Here is an 18,776-nt window from a genome sequence, read left to right as displayed (position 1 = left end):
ATTTTCACACTGACCTAGGCTCTGTTTTCCAAAAACTCGAGCAAAGACAGGCTCCTTCCATCATATGTCTGCATGTCTCTGGAGTGTCCCCAAGAATGTGGTGAAGGACTGCCAAGTGCCTTTCTCAAATCAAGATCTCTCATGGGAATATTCTCCTGAGTTATTGTTCCAGGAATCCTTCAGTGCATATCCCTGAATATCAGGAACACATGTGACATAATGGGATCCACAGTTCAGATTTTAAATTAATTCTGCCATATGCAAATGGCACAAAGTAAAAATGCTTTTAGAAACAATATCGTGGTGGTTTCCACTCTTTCCATTCTAAAGAGCAACAGACAAGTATTTCTTCTGAGCCAGTGGCTCATGATTAACAGTACATGTACAAAAATATCAAGTTTTTCTTGCTCCTACCATTGATAGTTTTACTATTTCATATTTCCTTTTATGCCTTTTTCCTCTGTCATTTTAATTTTTAGATGTCAAGAACTGTGATTAATGGACTTACGTTGTTTGCCATGAGTTATTTTAAAACGGCATTTCGAAAATATCTATATACAGATACCTGAACAATTTGTATTAAAAGTATAGAATTGAAACTCGGTAATGTTACCTTTGGGGGGTAACATGGGTAATGGTTATGAGCACACATTTAAAAATTTGAGATCACATCCAAAATGAGCATTAACAGGCTCATTTTGGTAATTTACTGTATTTAAACTCTCTGCTCCTCAATTTCCTTATCTGTAAGAACATAATCATACTAATTTTATAGGGTTTTGTAATGATTGAGTTAAATATATATAAGGCAATTATGAAAGCACCTGGTAATTCACAAGTACTCTATAAATGTGAGCTGATATTATTAGGATTATTAATTTTTATTAAAATAATTATTACTACTCCCACAATGACTTCTTTTCCAGAGATCATTTTCTTTTTAGCCTACACTCTAGGATATGCCTACACATAACACGTAAGCAAAGATAGTCTCCTGGACAGCTAAAATTGATATTAAACTATACCAGTTCTTTACCTAGATCACTGTTCAGAGGTTTTTTTTTTTTTTTTTTTTTTTTTTTTTTTTTTTTTTACTTTCATGCTGCATTCAGTGCTAACAAGTTTGAGGTCTATTTTTCTGAGTCATAGGTAATTGAACACATCTTATTAGAAAGTAGAAGAGTGGAATTGTAGCTGGGATGCACTGAGAGAAAGTCACATGGCAGCATGCGGACAGTTCACCATAAAATAGGAGTCTGCACATGAGACAAGATCGCAAGCATGATGATTATGAATATTTATCCAACAAATATTTATTGAACACCTACTATGTGCCAAATACTGTTCTGGGCCAAGAAAATGCAAAAGCTATGGGATTCACAAAGGACGTGGCTCTTGGGTGATCACATTCTGTGATATAGAATGAAATGCTGAGGGTCTTATGGTAGAGAGCAGCTAAGGTGGCAGGATAATTACAGATTGGAATAAGACCTAAAAGATGAAATGTAAACTGGCTTGTCAATGGCTAAGGGAGAAGTATTGTGTGTAGAGGAATATGCAAGTGTGAAGGTCAGAAAGTATGAGCGAGCCCAGTAAATTCAAGCTAATGAGAAAAGACCAGAGACCCCAAAATGTGATCATTCCAGGGAGCAGGTAGTGCTGGGTTATCTGAGCTAGTACTGGGAGAGTTAAGGGTCAAGCTGACATAGGACCTTGTACTTAGTAGTAAGAACATGGAGTTTACTTACAAGAGGAGTAGAATCCACTGAAAGGTTATGAGCACAGAGTGAAGCAATCTATATGTATGTAACCATATGTCACTGCTAAACACAGAATAGATCAGAAGGGGCAAGATTGAAAGTAGGGAGATCTATTATTAGACTATTGCATCATCTCTCAAACTGGGAGAGATGATGGTAGTTTGAATCAAGATGCTGGCAGTGGAATGAAAGAAGTGCTTATGTTTGATACATTTTAGAGATTGACTTTACTGGATTTCTGAAGAATGGGGAGGATTTGGGGTAGAAGAGGAGTATAAACAAGAGGCAGAAACGGAACTGACTGCTGTTCCTCTTCTTGGATAAATGGTTGACTGAGGTCATACTTCTTGCACTGAGGACAACAAAGGAAGAATGGATGGAGAGGGATGGTGTCAAGGGTGGCCTTTGAGCCACACTTGGTTTGGGGAGTTCACCAATTAGACAGCCATATACAAGAGCCAGGCAGGCAATTGGTAATGCAGTTCTATGCAAAGAGAATGTAGGACAGAGGTCTTGGGCTCAGGAACCTCTGAGGGTTGATCTATGTAACAGCATAGAAATTTAACCACATTACAAGATGAATTTTGGCAAAGATTGATAAGGGTCTGTAAATTTTGTAAATATCAAATAGCTATTTGGGCAGCAGTTTATTTTCATACTTAGGGAGACTTTAAAATACTTTCATATGATTAGAAAGACACACACACACACACAAAAAAAATTTTCACACAAATACTCTGGTTCACTCTAGGCTCCTGATATTTTCTAAAATTGCCTTTTTTTTCAGAGCCCCTGCAAAGTCCTTTCTTGTTTGTGCCTCCCTGTTTTCCTATCTGAAGAACAAACACAAATGAGCTCAAGGATTCCTGAGGATATTCTAGATGGTAAATATTCCCGCTAGAATGTTGGGTCACAGGGCCCCCTTTATTTAAAGCAGCCACTCTTCAGAGGGGCTCATAGGCACTGAAGTATTGAAGGAATGGCAGATCTGTTTTATTATGTATACTTACCATTCCTGGGTAAAGGTCGGAGTGTCAAGGTCATTTGGAGTTGATCCAGGGAGACAGAGTCCCAAGTTAGGGCAGGGAGTGTGGAGATAACTTCTGTGGCTATAGCAGAGCATCAGGGGCCCTTGCAGTCAATTAGCAGAACTGCTCTAGAACCTTCTCTCAGTGTGTGAAATGTTTGGTTCTGAAAGAAGTTTTTCCTTTTTGTTGGCTTGTTTTGTTTTTAAAATTGAAGTATTATACAATATTAGCCTCTTAATAAGTGCAAACTTATAAGCAAACTCTGCTCCCTCCCTGCCTGAACCCCCCTTGGACTACCCACCAGTTTATTTTGCTGGTAAGAGCAGTGATTTTATTTCCTTCCCCTGTGTGTGGGATGGTTCCATGGCAGTTTCATTCAAGCCCCTTGGTGGGGGAGCCTGCTGAACTTGTAAAGGTGTCATTAATTACTCTTTCAATATTCTTAAACAGTGGCAGTCATGTTGTTTGCTTGTAAGGCACTGAACTTAGACCCAGAGAGATTTCTGTAGGATAGCCTCAGCAGGCAGGATTTGCTGTTTTTAGCCTCAATTTCTTCTTGACCACTTAAGTTACATGTTAACCTTTTGCCACAGATTGGCTATTTCTGTCCTTTTGTGGAAAATCTCCTTGAACTAATGATGTCAGAATTGATGGGAAGAACAGAGTTTGCATGAGTTAAATTGCAAGAGGTTGGGTCACGTACCTGAAGGCTGGAGTAGGGGGTGATGAGTTGGAGTTCCTCAGTTTCAACCAGAGATGACAAATACCTTTCTGAAAATAGAAGGTTGAGTTGGGAATTTTGGCTCCACTGGGAATAAAGCAAAGGATACACAAAGAATAAGGGCTTATATGATTTGGAGAAAATCTTTCACTTTTTCTCAGGAAGATTAAGACGGTGTGCCTTTTATGGAGTGCCTGGTCCACATTTTCTGAATCCAGTTCACTCTTTTTTTTTGTGTACCCACTCCCAGCCAAGACTCTCTCAATGATTTTTGTATAAAATCATTTCCTAATCTTTGACTTCTAGTGTCCATACCTTTGTATGTACTTTTGATAGAAAGTATGTGCGGATTTGGTATTGTCTCCACTACATATAAGTGCAGATATAAGTTTCATATTTCTCAATCACAAAAGTGGGATGACTTCTGCCTCCATGTGAGAATTTAATACAAATAACAAGCATCAAGTCCTGTGCATGGCTCTTGAGGTGGTATTTGAGTTGTGTGTCTTCTTGACCTTGTGATTCTAGACAAGTTATTTTACTTCTTTGGACTTCATTTCCCCCACATGTATAATTGAGATAATGTCTGTTTTGTAAGGTAGTTTTAAATAACATAGAAAATACAGTTATATGCATGGTCCCTAAAAGAGGCACAGTAGGCAGTAGCTGCTGTCATCTCAGTCTTGTGTATGTGTGTGCATACATGTGTGGTCCTTGAGACTCTAAAACAGCTTATGGTATTTCAAAATTCAATTTAAGTTTGTCCAGCCTTGACCTTATCTGGACAAGGTATGTAATCAACATCTGATTGTGTCTTGGTCTTGGAATGAAATTTTACTGCATTGATTCAATAGGCAATTGCACTGTGTCTAAGAACATGCAGTGAAGATAATGTCCTCTCCTGCAAACCCATCATGCACCAAGTACCTCTGCTTCAGGGGCATTTTGTCATATTTTGGTGTTTTTTGATTGCCAGTTCAATGAAGTCCCAGGGTCAGGATCTCCAAGGTCAATGTGAGCTAGGTATCGTCTATGGTTTGCATGTGTTTCCAAAGTTCATTGTGTTAGAAACTTAATCCCAAATGCAACAGTGTTAAGGTGGGACCTTTAAGAGATGGTTAGGTCATTAAGGCAGAGTAAGGTTCAAATTAATGTAATTATCATGGGAGTAGGCTTATTATTTTTAGTGATTTTTTTTTTAAATAAAAGAGGATTCATCCCAGTCATGCATGTGCACCTGTCCCACGTCACCCTCCACCCCTTTTCACATGTACATGTGCTCTCTTTTCTTCTACCTTCTGCCATGGCATGACACAGCCATGGCATGACACAGCAAGAAAGTCCTTGCTAGAGGTCAAACCTTTGATCTTTGATCTTCTCAATTTTCAGAACTGTGAGAAATGAAATTCTATTCATGCATTACCTGGTTTCTGGCATCCTGTTATAACAGCACAAAATAGACCAGGGCAGTATCAGTCTCAGGTATTATTTTAGTGACATCTTTCATATGTGAAGGTGTACTTATAGACGGTCCAGAATTTGGGCTTTGAGGTCCTGGAGTTGTGCTATTTTGGAGGCCAGAGATAGGGATGCCCTAGTTGTCCCCTGGATTGTGCTTGGTTCCTGTGGAGAAGCATTTGCTCAAGTGGCTCTGAGAGCAAAATGTTGATTGATGTTACATCAAATAAGGGTTCACCTGACAATGAAATCTGGAAAGTGAAAGGAGTACAGAGGTGGATATGATTATGAGCTCAAGAAAAACTACCCATGGCCCTCTCTAGTGTGATAAGAAGAGTTAGAATATTTTATCAGACTCTGAGCAGATGTCAGTCTGTAGGCTTGGCACTGGGTATGTATTATCTTAAATCATCCCCAAATCCTGCAGAGTCCTTGGCTGTATCTCAGTGCTGCAGGTGAAAAGACTAAAGTTCAGATTACAGGACTGCATCATGGCCACAAAACTAGTGGACATTCCAAGTCATGCCAGAGTCCAAGCTTGGAGCATTGTGTGTAAGTTCTAAAGTGGAGGGAGGGTGGGGAGAAACAATAAATAAATGAATTAGTGAATAAATGGCACTGCCTAAAATGATACTTTGAAAACCATGCCTTTGGGGCTGGGACTGGGGCTCAGTGGTAGAGTGCTCACCTACGATGCATGAGGCACTGGGTTCAATCCTCAGCACCACATAAATGTAAAATATATTGTGTCCACCTAAAACTAAGAAAAAAAACCCCATGCCTTCACCAGGTTGTTCTGAGAATGGTGAAGGTGGTATAACCCGATGGAGAAGTCAATCTCTATATGATCCATTTTCTTGTAAAACATAAGACAGATAACGGAGGTGATATTTAATATTTAATAAATGATAGGGTATGGAGACCAGTCATTCTAAAGATTCTGAGCTAAATCTTAGTCAGGGTCCTGGAGGCTGCTTGCTGTGGTAGCCCTTAGCATGTCAGATGTGGAATTTTCAGGAGATCCAGAAAATTCCAAGAGACAGACCAAGGCTAGTCAGAGTGGGGAACACCTGGTGGGATTTAGGACAGAAAACATTTTCTGTCCTGTTCAGAGATTTGCTTGCTTGATTTATATATATTTATTTATTTGGTACCAAGGATTAAACACGGGGGCACTAAACCGCATCCCTAGCCCTATTTTGTATTTTATTTAAAGACAAGGTCTCACTGAGCTGCTTAGCACTGAGGCTGGCTTTGAACTTGCGATCTTCCTGCCTCAGCCTCCCAAACCCCTGGGATTACAGGCGTGTGCCACCACGTCCAGCAGTTTGCTTTCTTTCGCTTTTGAATATTTTGATGTCTGAGCTTGCTGTTGCAGTTGCCTCCCTACTAAGCAGCAGCTTTTCCAGAGTGAGTAGAGCCCATTCTAGGCCTGGCCATGCTTCCTGCCTTACCAGGTGATGAGTTGCACACAGGCCTCTGTTATTATAAAGCCTTGTTCATTTTTAGTGGAAGAGGCAAGAAAATAAGTAGCTGTGCATAGAGAATCTTTTGTCTGCCTTAGATGTTGTCTTGTTTTAAAGCCAACATCAGTAGAAACAGTCCTTGAATTTTGGGGCTTTGTTTACTTTCTAATATTGATATGGAGTTATCTATCTTACCCTACCCTGGAGCACTGTTTTATGAAGGATAAGTTTTGTACCTTCAGCCTTTCCTAAACTTTAAATATGAAAAGAATTCTGTGTGTGTGTGTTCTTTTTTCTTTTTCCAGTGGCTGAGATTAAAGCCCAAAACTTTTCAACTCCTCTAATTATCTTTCCCATGAGTGATTGTTCTTCCAGATTCATTACTTTATGGAAAACGTTCTGCAAAACACATCGATTTTTATTTAAATTCAACAATGCCCCAGTGTCCCATGTGCTTTGTTGATATTAACGTAAATCTTGGTTAATTTAAAATGCAGGAGGCGCTGGGCTTGTTTGATTTGGTTCCCAGAGGCCACTGCTAGCCCTTGTGTAACTGAAGAGAGACTGTAAGGGCTTGGTAACCCGCCATGGCTGCTTCCTCCCCGAAGCATCCAGGTGTGCTCTGGTGGAAGGGATTAGAGGAGATGTGGGGACTCTTCTGGGGGCGGGGAGTGAGGAGATGCTGTCATGTATTTTCCATTCGCTCTGGTTTTCACTGGTAAGTTTAATAATACTTATAAACAGAATGGTAAAACATTTTCTTCCTCCAGAAATCTCTACTTTTACCATTTGATAGAAGGTGCACTTTATGGCTATTATGCTCACACTTTCAGAGTAAGTCAGTGATCAAACTAGGACCTGGGCATTTGAACCAGGGTTTAGCTGGTAGGCAGTTGTAACAGCAGGTAGACATGAATTTTGGCTTCTTGTCATTATTTTCCCATTGAAACTTTCCCCTGACTTTCAACTTGTAAAGAAGGTCTGCCATCCCTTCTTCCAATCCAAAGGGAATTTGGCAGTTTCCTCTAGTATAGTGTAGTTCTAAATGGTGACCTTGGACTGATCCTCACTGATACTATCAACAGTGAGTGGGACCTGCCTATCTCTCATCATGCCCATCCTTCAGGTGGACCAAATTCTCTGAGGAGACTGGACTGAGATAACCACACGTTGAGCCTGTTAAGTGATATCATTCAGACATCTGGTAGCCCAGTCAATTTTAGTAGATCCTTGGATTTCTGTTGGCATTAAACCAGAGGCAGCTAGACCCAGAGGTGTCTCTAAACACCTCATGAATTCATTTTTAAAACTTAAACTTGAGAAACCGACTTGTTCCATCCTGTCTAGACTCAGAAGCAACGGGACTGATATCTTGTACTTATAAGGCACTCATGCTTATTTGTCAATGTAATTTGAAAATAGCTTCTTGACATGAATATTTAAGTAGAAGGATTAATGAATGCCATTTATGAACCAGATAAAGCTATTGCTATTTAGAAACTACGTTGTCATGAATAAGGACATGCATATATTTGATGTCAGCCTTCTCTAAATATGGATGAAGAATTGGGTATAGAGGATCAAGAATACGAGCAGAGAGACTTGGGCCTCTGCAGTGCAGACAAGAACCACGGAGTCACTGGATGGCTTTGTGACAAAATTTCATAGAAAATGTCACAGGGATCATTCTCGGGTGAATAGAGGTTAATTGAGAATTTATAAAAGTGGAGATGTCTATGGCCTTAAGGTGGTGAATGTAAAGTCCAGGGGAAGTAATGGTGGGAAGATGGACATGAACATAGGAGAAGGAGCAGGGTCCTGTTGTTCCTTGAAGTTGTTTTCCAGATGATAGTCAGGAGGTTGGTGATTGATCAGATGTTTTTCAGTAGTAGGACATTTAGAGGAGGGAGATATATTTTAAAATCAAGGAGGAATGAACATCTGAAAGGAAGAATGATAAACTTATAATACCAAAAAAGAAAATGGCCAAGGACCTTCTCAAAGGATGTTGCCTCCATTCTTCCTTTTAAATATCAGGAAGAGAAGGCAAAGGCCAGAGGGGGCCTCTGTGGTGAGGAAACTAGTTCCCAGAGCAACTCAAAGGGCTGTTTTAGGCAAAGTTCAAGGAGCAATTCAGAACTGGGTTCAAAAAGGGTTGAGTACTGCCCACAACAGTCATGGTGTTGTGGAAGCCTTGCTGACAGTCCCTGTAGCTGATTGTAAAGAATTTTTTTTTTTTTTTGCAATGATTTGGGTTTCAGAAGTGATGTCAGGCTTGGAATGGAAACAACCACAGACTTGTTTTGGGAGGAGGCATTTGAAGGAAAAAATGAGAGCTGTTGCTTAATATTCATGGAAATGTCTCTAAGTGGAAGTTCCAGGCTGTGTGTGTGTGGGTGGGTGGGGGCAGATACAGTAAGGCATTGGGTTTCCAGGGCACAGACATCTTTAATTTAACTTCCTTCTCCTGGCCAGAACTTTTTCTTTCTTTCTTTCTTTCATTCCCTTTCTTGTGGATTTGTTTCAGAATCTTCTCCTCTGTGTTGGACTGCTGTCCACTTCAGATATTATCTTCATCTCCTGGCCACCCCTTAATGGTCAGCTTGAGCCCTGTATAAATCATATATTCTCTAATGTTGTCATCCTTTGGTATCCACGGAGGATTGCTCCCATTCCAATACCAAAATGCATGCATGCTCAGGTGCCCCATAAAGAAAGCAATAGGACTTGATATAACATAGTCACAGCTTCCTGAATACTTTATCATTTGTAGATTACTTGTAATATACCAAATGCAGTGTAAATGCTATGTAAGTACTTTCAACATATAATGACAAGAAGAAAGTGTACAGGTTTAGATGAAATTTAAAGAAAAAAAAATTGACTTCCAACAACATTGCATAGTGCCAGGTTGCTTTCCTATACTGGTAGCTACTATTGTTGTTAGTTTGTTCCTTGTATACATACATAGTCTCAAGGTTATGCACAGGTAATAAATACAATAGACATTCAAAGGTTCACATTTCCTGTCCCAGAAATTAGTCTAGTTTGAATTTTTTACTCACTGGCACTTGGCTCAAAGTTTTTGTCCTTTCTTGACTTTGGCCTAGTGCCTCTAATCTTTTAAATCTTGATCTTTAGAGGCTCATCTGAATATTTGAACTTCTTTTTGTGGCCCTGCCAATTAATCCTTGATCTGGACACTGTAGCACCTGCTAGCACCTGCAAGGGTTCAACTTTTGGCTCTGACACTTGCCTTAACTCTGTGACTTAATATTCTCAGCCCCAATCATATTTCAAATGGTCATTGTAATAAGGATCACATTATGAGATAAAGTATGGAAAAGTACCTAACTGTACCCACCATGCAGATGGTGCTCTGCCTTAAATTGGTTTCCCTGGAAACAGACTCTGAGGCAGAGATTTACAAGCAGAAGAAGAGTCTCTGGAACAACATCTGCAAGGAAGTGAGGGTGGAGGATTGGGCAGCGGGGGAGTTGAACTGCAGTGCAATTGAGGCTGAAGTTTCAGCTAAATCTCAGGGAAGACTTGAGCCCGGCTGATCCCTAAGGATTATCCCAAGGGGGTCCAGCCTTTGTTACTGAATAGCTAGTCATTGGATGGGGCCTATCTAGGGAAGATGGTGTACCATGGCATGTATGGCTCTATTTGACCAAGGGCAGTTAAGGAGAAGGGTGCAGCTGTGAGCTGTCAGTAGATAGCACTTCTGATAGATGGGGAATTGAGTGCCTAAGTCCTGAAGGAGATCTGGTTGCATACCTCACTCTCGTCTCTATGCTCAATAATTTTGAATTGCCTCTGTTCCACTCTTGGGCATCTATTTCTTTTCTCTAGTTATAGCTTTGTATCATTTTGAGCAATCATTTTTTTCCTCTAGACTCCAATGTTGTTCTTTTTTGAGTTGATATAGCTTGTAGACTATTCTATGTTTATGTAAAAATTTCAAAGGACAGTGGATTAAAGAACAGGGAAGCCAGATATTCATCTTTCAGCATCCATTGAATAATAACCTAAAACAAAGATAGTACATAACCTAAGTATAAAGGCCACTTCTGATCATCTATTTGTGTCGAATCTACTACTCAGGCTGCTGTGATGGACAGAATTATAGGGCTTAACAGAAAAAAAAAATTAAATGTTGTGATCTGTGGGTGCTGTTTAATGCTACAAGTCTACTATACATTCACCCCACAGAACACTTCTGTGATCCCACATGAGGGGAGCTTGTCTCCACATAGCAGACAAACAATTCTATCCTAGATTTTCCAGTGGACAACAGCTAATCTAATTCAATTGGATTCTGGAAGGATTTAATTGAAGATAGTGTTGGATCTCACAGGTTGAGGGGTCCGTTCCCAAAGATTGTCTCGCCACCCACCCGTTCAGACGCCAGCTGCAAATAATATTGTTACTTGATATTTCTCATCTACCTATTATAAATCATTGGGTTTGATTAATTTGCTAGAATGGTTCACAGGACTCAAGGGGACATGTTACTTATGTTTACTGGTTTGTTATAAGGGGTATTAAAAGGAATACAAATGAACAGCCACTGGAATGGAAGCACACAGTAAGTGATGGAAGAAGGAGCACAGAGCTTCTGTGTCTGTGCCTTCTCCAAGCATGTTGGCATTTAGCTGCCTCCATGTTTTAGCTATCCAGAAGCTCTCATTCATGAACTTTAGGGATTCCAGGGGGCTTCATTATGGTGGGCATCATTGGCCATCGATAGTCAACTGGAGGTGGGGGAATTGTGCTGACAGTTTGAAGCCTCCAGTCATACTTTGTCCTTCCAATGACCATCCCCCATCCTGGAGATGGCTGGTGGCTGGAAGTCACTAGCTATGTTATTAGCACTCAAAGACACTTATCACTGGAGGTGGTATCTTCCATGGGAGTGGGTTAAGAGACTGAGGCCTGGAAGTTCCATTTTTTTTTTTTCCATCACAGATTAAAGCTTTATCTTCCCTTTGAATGTTGGATGCTAGGATGTGTTTGGCTTTTCCTGGTCTTAATGGGTAAATTTCTAATCCTTACATCTAATTTGCCCCTTCAAGCGCAGTTAAGCTGTATGTCTAGAATTGTTCCTCGGGTCGCCTTAATCACTTCATCTGCAACTTCTTCTCCAGAAATCTTTCCTGAAATAATTAAAAGATTTGATGAAAGGAGTTGGGTTCCTTTTATGAATGCTTATTTGCCTTCCCATTAAAACTGGATGTACCTTTTGTGGATAAATCACATGAATGTTTGTTTTGTGGATGTATTCAGTGTATCCCTTGGGGAGTGTTCTTTCTCTGCCATCCTTGCCTATCTTAGATTGTGTAAGCTCCCGGAAGGCAAATGTTATGTCTTTTTAAATTGCATGGTATAGTGCCTGCACAGATGTGCAATTCTCAAAACACGGACCGTGGGACAAGGCACAAAGAAACCGATATTTTAAATAATATCAATGGTGGCTTTATTGGTTATCCCCAATATTTTAAGAATAATAGGAAAAATGAGATATTAAAAAATCTGTTGCATTTCTCTGACCTGAAGTCCTGATTAAATCAACAATATTACTAGAAAATCAGTCTTGGTTATTTCTGTCTCTGTCCCAAGACTGCTGTTGCTGCATGCTTCTTCCAGGCTCTTTCAGTGGTCCTCATGAGGCTAGAAGCTGAGGGATACCAGTGGTGACAGTGGGGAGTTGAAGGTCCCATGCTTGATCGAGGTCAGGTAGTTGGCCACTTTCTGTGTAAAAAGCCACATAGTGAAAATATTGCCATCTCTGTAGGATGTATGGTCTCCGTTATGATTATTCAGCCTTTCTTTTCTATATACCATGGAAGCAATAGCCACACTAGGCAAATAAACCACAGTGGTGTTCTAATAAAACTTTATTTACAAAAACAAATAATGTGGCCTGTGGTCTGCAGTTGGACAAGGCCTAACACAGGTGACGAGACTAGATTTTACTGATTTCTCAAGACCCGATTCTTAAGTACATGACTAAATGGAACTAATGGCAGGACAAAATTTCAAAGTGAAAAATGTGACAAAATAGTTGTAATGACTTATGTTCATTTGTTTCCGAGTTTGGTTATTCTTGGGCATGGCACACAGGAATGCTCAAAGGTAGGTTCCATAGGGGAAGTGTCCTACTTCCAAGTGTCCTAGGCAGTTCCCTGGTCAAAGTATGGGCTTCTTCACTTACTAATGGCCAGATTTGGGGAGTCCCGTGAATCTTCCTCCCTATAACTTCTAATTTCATTCTGGTATGAAATAGATTGTGGTTATCACCCCTACTGATTTAGTAGAGTTGTTGTAATGGACACATGAAATATTGCCCAGGAGCACACTTTCCACACGTTTATATTAATAAGTGAAGGGATATTGCTTGATCCACTTTTTATATATATGATACTTAGTTTATTTTTCTGGGCATGTGTGATGGAGGGAGGGGGGAGAGAGAGAGAGAGATTGATTGGGTAATTGAATGATCCTTAAACTTTGCTTCATGGTTGACTTATCTACAGCACTTTCCAAAATCCTAACACCTTGCTTGGAAACATGCCAGAGTAACTAAATCTCTAGGAGTGGGACCAAGGCATTAATATATTTTTTTAAGCTGAGTTTTATTGCTTTTTTATTATTTCTGCAACAAATTACTTACAAATTTTGTAGTTTGAAACTGCACAATTTATTATGGTATCATAGGTTAGAGATCTTATACAGGTCTCCCGAGCTACAGTTCAGGTATCAGCAAGGACGTGCATGCTCTTGGCTTTCCCAGACTTTAGAGACCACCCATATTCCTTGGTTCATGGCTTCTTCCCTTCTTTTTCAGAGGAAGCAACAAATCCTCCTATATCACATTACCCTGATTATCTTCTGAAGTTTTTTCCCCCTTTATATCACCTCTTTTGTGGCCTCTTTCCCATTTTGAGGGCCTTATTCAGATAACCTAAAATAATCTCCTTAAAATCAGATGATTAAAACGTTAATTCCATCTGCCATGTAACCTAACATGTTCTGAGTTTCTGGGGATTGGATGGTCGGCTTTGGAAGCCCATTCTGCCTACCACACCAGGTAATTAAAATTCTGGCCAGATAAGTGTATGAACCCTAACTAGCAGAAGCAAATCATTCTCACTTGGGTCTTATTGTGTAACAGTTTATAAGTATTTATTACCTCAATAACTCATTCTTTAAATTAGTGAGTAGTTGTATTCTAGGCATTGATTTTGGGTACAAACAATAAACACAGTGGCCATGGTCTAAGGAGAGGAAAATATACTTACAGAAAAGGCAGATGCCTTGAGTCCTCAGAATCCATACTGAACTTTGAGACCAGATTTTAAGTTAGGGTTCCTGAGGAATATGTTTAAGAATTTGGGAGGTTGTTTTAGTTAGCTGTTTGGCTGCTATGACAAAAAGACCTGAAGGAACAATTAGAAGTGAGAAAATTTATTTTCTCATGGTTTTGAGGTCTCAGTACGTAGATGGCTACCTTCTGGGCCCCAAGGGGAGGCAGAACGTCATGGCAGAAGGGTATGGAGGAGGAGAGTGGCTCAGGACATGGCAGCAGGAAGGAGGGAGGGAGGGGGGGAGGCGGGGGAGAGAGAGAGAGAGAGAGACTGCTCCTCTTACTAGGGACAAAATAGAAACCCCAAAGGCAAGCCCATAATGACTAGCCTATCTCCATCTACATCCTACCTGCCTATAGTTACCACCCAGTTAACACATTCAAGTGGATGCATGCACTGATTGGGTCACAACAGTCTTAACCTAATCATTTTGGCTCTGAACTTCCTTGCATTATCTCAAATATGAGCTTTTGGGGGATACTTCATATCTAAACCATAACAAAGGTATAGAATGTTGAGTAGTAATAATAACCTGAGTACCTCATCCAGGCATGTAATACATTATCTTTAGTGTTTATTGTTAATTTACATGTTAGCTACTATTGAGGCTATTTTGCACATAGTGGAAACTGAGTCCCATAAAAATGAATTAACGATAATAAGCCTTCTATTATTCTATGAAACAGTATGCATGTTTCTATACTAAGGCATTAGAATGGCTACCCTTCCTTTAAACACAGGGCAAATTTATTACTCTGGGAAGTTCAAGTGATTTTTTTTCCCCAAAAAAACCCCAAAATGTTATCCAGCCTGTGTATTATAACTTACACATAGCCCTGTGTTTAGCCTTGTGGTTTGTGTTCTGTCTGAGCACCCTGCTCTCTGTGGAGGTGTAGTCAGTATTAATTTTATTGGGCATAACGGGACTTAGAGCATGCAGTCACTCTGTTGCCATTGGCAACACCATAGTTCATCCGGGTATCGAAGTAGATTGGATATGAGGGTCTGGTGCCTTCTGGATCTCAGCAGTGAAGGACAATTTGGAGATTTCAGAGCCTGCTGCTCTTCTGAAGGGTAAGAGAACCCAGAACAGTGCTCTTAGGCTCACTTATTTCCTCCTTTCCATCTTAAGCCTGGCAAATCCACTCTGGTGCTTTCACCATAAATCCATTTTTGGTGAGTCACTTGACTCCCACAGATAACCAGATCTCGCTTCTCTGTGTCAAACGCTTCCTAGACGAGTCATTTCTTACTTGTAATGTGGGCAGTCGGCACTCAACAGCATCGAAGGGCCAATTTACAATGTGTAGAACATTCAAATACACTGCAAATTTCTATAAGGGCCTTTCAAGAGTTTCTTTGGGTTGCTGTGTTCTAGGCATTGATGCTTGGAATGTTACGGTAAATAGCAGGGCCAAGCTCTGGTGAGAGAATCCAGATAGGTAAATAAAGTGAATGCAGGTGTCTTAGGGCCTCTTACAAAAAGGACTTATGTCAAATTTTAAGACCAGGAGAGAATTGCTGAAGGGAGTTATGTTCAAAGGCGGTAAGAATTAGGAAGGTAGAGAATGATGGGTAATAACAACCTGATTGCCTCTTCAGGCCTGTTATTGGTTTCAGTTGTGTAATCAGCCCCAGACTGCAATACCTTAGACAATTAACTCCTGGTTTTCTACTGCCCTATGATGGATTATGTTACCACCATTTTTCGGGTGAGGCTCCTGCAGATTAAGTCCCGCAGGAAAATGGCAAAACTGGAATTGGGCTGGGAAAAGAGACTCTAAGGCTACAGTGGTTTATATAGTGGCCATTTACCACACGTGGCTATTTAAAACTAAATTGGCTGAGTTTGAAACATTTATTTCCTCAGTCACACCACATTTCAAATGATTAACATCCACATATGGCTGGTGGTTGCTGTATAGGACAGTGCAGATTAAATGACAATCACTTCATTGCAGCAGAAAGTTGTGCAGGACAGCCCTGCTCTAGGGTATGTAGAAAATATTTAAAGGTATTCTAGATGTTTAGTTGGTAACAACATCAGTACCATTATTATCTAAACTGTTGGAACCAGAAACAGACTCTATTTTGATGCCAATAGTTTTTCTCTACTCTGAGTTCATTAGATGGACAATGAAAATTTCCAGGAAAGGATTTCATTCAGTCTGTCCTGATACGTGGAGAGTGAGAGAAGAATGCTAGGGATCTCATGATTGCTTTCAAGGACCACATATCCCTGTAAGCTCTATCAAGAGGTGAATGCAGGTGGTGACCTTAGCATGGGGATCACAGGGGGTTATTTTGGCAATGTGAAGCACAGCTATTTCTCATCCAGATTTAGGGAGTAATGCTTATAAAGAAAGTGTAATAAACCAGCCCAATGTGTCAAATTAGAAATGATTACTCTGCTTTAAGAATTTTCTACTTGTATCTGAAGTTACTGTACTTTAAGATAATTTTCTAGTGGTATATTTGTAAGCATGCATTTATAGAAAAATAGTAATATGCTACTAAGGAATCATTTATTCTTAACTGTTCATTGATACTCAACGTTAAAGGACTTTGTATCAGTAGAAGCTTCCATTTGTATGGTGCACAAGACTTTGCTAAGGTCCTTCCTGAGTTTTATATCCTGTCATCTTCAAAGTTATCCTATGAGGAAGGTTGGGCAAGCATTGTGATCTGCACTGTGCAGATGAGGGGGATAGGGTCCCAGGAGTTTCTCATCCAAAGTAATGTGGTCTGGAATTATACATCTGTAGGCTCCTTATCTCGATATTTCTAACAGACCATAAAAGGAAGGCGGCCTCACCTATTTAAGGAAAACTAATCTATAATCACTACTTTGTCCTCATTATTTAGAAAGTTTACCCTCAAAGCAGTTCATGTTAATGACATTTTATTGCTGTCAAAAAGATGTTGATTTATGAAGGATTCAAGAGAATCCAGAAGACAGTTTGTGAACTCATTTAGTGTGTATCTATCACTTTTGGCCTCAATATTGAAACAATAGGAGACGATTTACAGTTGCTGTTTAATCAGCTAATTGGGACTAAACACTTGCCAAATGTTGGCACCTAAAGTGGATCTGAGTTTGCTTCTTACTTGGAAACACTTAAAAGTTTTTAATCATTGTTTAAGGGCACGGAAGTGAAATAGTTCTGCTATTGATGGTCTCTGTAGCAATTCCAGTGTGATAGATGCCAACAAACACACATGAACTTAACTGTCTTGCTCTCCTCTTCAAATAGAGATCAATGACTATTTTATTCGCTCAACCCTGCCTCAAGTCCATGGTTGTAGCCCCCATCATGAAGTAGCTCGAATGATTAATGATCTGTTGGGGGTGTTAATGCCTCTTGTTTTGGTACTCTAATTATAGAAGTAGATTGGAGCCTAGCTTTCAGAGTGGGTTTGAGATTGAAAGATATTTACAAAGCAGGTGATTGGTCCTACACTTCCACCTCTTTCAATTTAACCATAAATCAATTGTGAATGATTTTTCCACTGTAATTTTTCATAGGTTTTGAACTTGGGTAATGAGCATCCCTATCCTAGAGTGAAACAGTGATTTTCCTAGATCTTGTTGGAAAGAAGATGAAGATTTATGAAGGAGCTTAGAGGCGAATATATTGCATTTCTTCTTCTCCTCGGCTTGTTTTCCCCCTCCTTTTCTGCACTTCAACCCTGATAAGTCTCAACTTTCAGGCATGGCAGATAGTATTTGGGGAATGGGAAAGCACCAGTGTGTATTGACCTACTTTTCAGTGACTGTACAATTACACATAAAAAGTTGCTACTATATAAAGTGGTACCACATCCCACACCGAAGAGAACATATGGAGAAGCAAAGAATGCATTTGCCTGATCAGCACTGATCCTGCCACTTACTTGTGGAGCCTGTTGACTTAAGAGTTTTTAAAAATATGGGGCAGCTCAGTGCGTTATTCTACCACCCAAGAGGCTGCCATGATGACTGTGAGAAAAATTCTGAGGAACTCTGGGTCAAAGGATAGGCTTAAATTGGAATCACTTTGACGAATTTTCTTTCCCTGACTAGGATTGCAGCTTACTCCACTATGGTAATGGGATATGTCTGTACCTGATGGGAACTTGGCTTATAAGTTGTGGAAAAGCAGTTTTTTTAAAAAATTATATATTCGTATAATTTTTAACTTTTAAGCATTTTATTGTCTGGGAAATCAACTGGCAGCAAAGGGCTTGTTAAAAATAGATTCTTTACAGACACGCAGCAAAATGCACATTTACCTTCATACCATAACACATGGGGACACCCATGGTGTCTTTTAAGACACTCAATTTTTTTTGGTAGCTATGAAACTGTTTGCAGCCTTACATATTTAAGCAATTTAATACAGTTATCTAATTAAAATAAGAGTGTGTTAACATTCTTGTATTCTAATTCTATGAATGATTCCATTCTGTATTAGGTTTCTCCAGAAATATAGAAGCAAAAGGATATACATATATAGGGTATATGTATATCCTATCCAATAGATTATGTGTGTTTATAAATACATATACATACACATACATACTTAATGAATAAATATGTTTATATATAACATAGAGAAGGAGGGAGAGACTTCTTATAAGTGGTTTCAATTCTATAGTTCAAGGAATCCCATAGTCTTTCCTCTGTAAGTTGGAGACCCAGGAAAGCTGGTGGTATAGTTCCAATCCAGTCTGAAGGCCTGAGAACCAGGGGAGCTAATGATATGAGTCTTACAGCAAGTCAAAAGGCATTAGAATAAAGAGCGCTGATGTCCCAACTCACCAGAGAAAGGAAATTCACTCCTTCTCTGCCTCAGTGGATTGGACGATGATCGCCCAACATTAGTTGAAGGTGATTGTCTTTACTTAGTCAACAGATGCTGATCTCTTCTAGAAACAAACCCAAATATATGCCCAGCAATGTTTTACTAGCTTCATGGGCTTCCCTTAGCCCA

The 18,776-nt window shown here is 39.8% G+C and overlaps 1 protein-coding gene and 1 long non-coding RNA gene across 8 annotated transcripts in view; both read left to right on the top strand.

Annotated features, from left to right (window-relative positions):
• Nucleotides 1–18,776, top strand: part of Rbms3 (RNA binding motif single stranded interacting protein 3) — a 1,318,386-nt gene that overhangs the window by 113,652 nt on the left and 1,185,958 nt on the right. The window lies entirely within an intron of this gene.
• LOC110598931 (uncharacterized) overlaps nt 14,789–18,776 on the top strand; it is a 38,474-nt gene continuing 34,486 nt past the window's right edge. Inside the window, exon 1 of the long non-coding RNA XR_002484825.3 lies at nt 14,789–14,877. This is a non-coding gene — a long non-coding RNA (uncharacterized LOC110598931). The remainder of the gene's footprint in view (nt 14,878–18,776) is intronic.

The sequence above is a fragment of the Ictidomys tridecemlineatus genome, chromosome 2 (genome assembly GCF_052094955.1).
Source record: "Ictidomys tridecemlineatus isolate mIctTri1 chromosome 2, mIctTri1.hap1, whole genome shotgun sequence".
Classification (NCBI taxonomy): Eukaryota; Metazoa; Chordata; class Mammalia; order Rodentia; family Sciuridae; genus Ictidomys; species Ictidomys tridecemlineatus.
This window is presented reverse-complemented; position numbering and strand designations above follow the sequence as displayed.